Here is a 3,004-nt window from a genome sequence, read left to right on the forward strand (position 1 = left end):
CCAGGTAATAACCCCTAACCCCTGACCTTCGAACTCCAGATACTGCGGGATCATTCAACAGTGTAACAGTGTCTTATGATATTGTGTCCTCCAGGAGAGATGATATTGTGTCCTACAGGAGAGATGATGGTGGTGGTGATATTAATAGTTAGTTACCTTCTTAACAACACTATCAACAAGGCAGGTCCTACAGGCCCTCGTATCTACCTTCTTAACAACACTATCAACAAGGCAGGTCCTACAGGCCCTAGTTTCTACCTTCTTAACAACACTATCAACAAGGCAGGTCCTACAGGCCCTAGTTTCTACCTTCTTAACAACACTATCAACAAGGCAGGTCCTACAGGCCCTAGTTTCTACCTTCTTAACAGCACTATCAACAAGGCAGGTCCTAGTTTCTACCTTCTTAATAACACTATCAACAAGGCAGGTCCTACAGGCCCTCGTATCTACCTTCTTAACAACACTATCAACAAGGCAGGTCCTACAGGCCCTAGTTTCTACCTTCTTAACAACACTATCAACAAGGCAGGTCCTACAGGCCCTAGTTTCTACCTTCTTAACAACACTATCAACAAGGCAGGTCCTACAGGCCCTAGTTTCTACCTTCTTAACAACACTATCAACAAGGCAGGTCCTACAGGCCCAAGTTTCTACTTTCTTAACAACACTATCAACAAGGCACGTCCTGCAGGCCCCTAGTTTCTACCTTTCTTAACAACACTATCAACAAGGCAGGTCCTACAGGCCCTAGTTTCTACCTTCTTAACAACACTATCAACAAGGCACGTCCTACAGGCCTAGTTTCTACCTTCTTAACAGCACTATCAACAAGGCAGGTCCTAGTTTCTACCTTCTTAACAACACTATCAACAAGGCAGCTCCTACAGGCCCTAGTTTCTACCTTCTTAACAACACTATCAACAAGGCAGGTCCCACAGGCCCTAGTTCTACCTTCTTAACAAGACTATCAACAAGGCACGTCCTACAGGCCTCGTTTCTACCTTCTTAACAGCACTATCAACAAGGCAGGTCCAACAGGCCCTAGTTTCTACCTTCTTAACAACACTATCAACAAGGCAGCTCCTACAGGCCCTAGTTTCTACCTTCTTAACAACACTATCAACAAGGCAGGTCCTAGTTTCTACCCTTCTTAACAACACTATCAACAAGGCAGGTCCTACAGGCCCTAGTTTCTACCTTCTTAACAACACTATCAACAAGGCAGGTCCTACAGGCCCTAGTTTCTACCTTCTTAACAACACTATCAACAAGGCAGGTCCTACAGGCCCAAGTTTCTACTTTCTTAACAACACTATCAACAAGGCACGTCCTGCAGGCCCTAGTTTCTACCTTCTTAACAACACTATCAACAAGGCAGGTCCTACAGGCCCTAGTTTCTACCTTCTTAACAACACTATCAACAAGGCACGTCCTACAGGCCCTAGTTTCTACCTTCTTAACAGCACTATCAACAAGGCAGGTCCTAGTTTCTACCTTCTTAACAACACTATCAACAAGGCAGCTCCTACAGGCCCTAGTTTCTACCTTCTTAACAACACTATCAACAAGGCAGGTCCTACAGGCCCTAGTTCTACCTTCTTAACAAGACTATCAACAAGGCACGTCCTACAGGCCCTCGTTTCTACCTTCTTAACAGCACTATCAACAAGGCAGGTCCAACAGGCCCTAGTTTCTACCTTCTTAACAACACTATCAACAAGGCAGCTCCTACAGGCCCTAGTTTCTACCTTCTTAACAACACTATCAACAAGGCAGGTCCTAGTTTCTACCTTCTTAACAACACTATCAACAAGGCAGGTCCTACAGGCCCTAGTTTCTACCTTCTTAACAACACTATCAACAAGGCAGGTCCTACAGGCCCTCGTTTCTACCTTCTTAACAGCACTATCAACAAGGCAGGTCCAACAGGCCCTCGTTTCTACCTTCTTAACAACACTATCAACAAGGCAGGTCTTACAGGTCCTAGTTTCTACCTTCTTAACAACACTATCAACAAGGCAGGTCCTAGTTTCTACCTTCTTAACAACACTATAAACAAGGCAGGTCCTACAGGCCCTAGTTTCTACCTTCTTAACAACACTATCGACAAGGCAGGTCCTACAGGCCCTAGTTTCTACCTTCTTAACAACACTATCAACAAGGCACGTCCTGCAGGCCCTAGTTTCTACCTTCTTAACAACACTATCAACAAGGCAGGTCCTACAGGCCCTAGTTTCTACCTTCTTAACAACACTATCAACAAGGCACGATCCCTACAGGCCCTAGTTTCTACCTTCTTAACAGTGACTATCAACAAGGCAGGTCCTAGTTTCTACCTTCTTAACAACACTATCAACAAGGCAGCTCCTACAGGCCCTAGTTTCTACCTTCTTAACAACACTATCAACAAGGCAGGTCCTACAGGCCCTAGTTCTACCTTCTTAACAACACTATCAACAAGGCAGGTCCTACAGGCCCTCGTTTCTACCTTCTTAACAGCACTATCAACAAGGCAGGTCCATCAGGCCCTAGTTTCTACCTTCTTAACAACACTATCAACAAGGCAGCTCCTACAGGCCCTAGTTTCTACCTTCTTAACAACACTATCAACAAGGCAGGTCCTACAGGCCCTAGTTTCTACCTTCTTAACAACACTATCAACAAGGCAGGTCCTACAGGCCCTCGTTTCTACCTTCTTAACAGCACTATCGACAAGGCAGGTCCTACAGGCCCTTGTTTCTACCTTCTTAACAACAGTATCAACAAGGCAGGTCCTACAGGCCCTTGTTTCTACCTTCCACTATCAACAAGGCAGGTCCTACAGGCCCTAGTTTCTACCTTCTTAACGACACTATCAACAAGGCAGCTCCTACAGGCCCTAGTTTCTACCTTCTTAACAACACTATCAACAAGGCACGTCCTGCAGGCCCTAGTTTCTACCTTCTTAACAACACTATCAACAAGGCAGGTCCTAGTTTCTACCTTCTTAACAACACTATCA

This window comes from Oncorhynchus masou, unplaced genomic scaffold (assembly GCF_036934945.1).
Source record: "Oncorhynchus masou masou isolate Uvic2021 unplaced genomic scaffold, UVic_Omas_1.1 unplaced_scaffold_758, whole genome shotgun sequence".
Classification (NCBI taxonomy): Eukaryota; Metazoa; Chordata; class Actinopteri; order Salmoniformes; family Salmonidae; genus Oncorhynchus; species Oncorhynchus masou.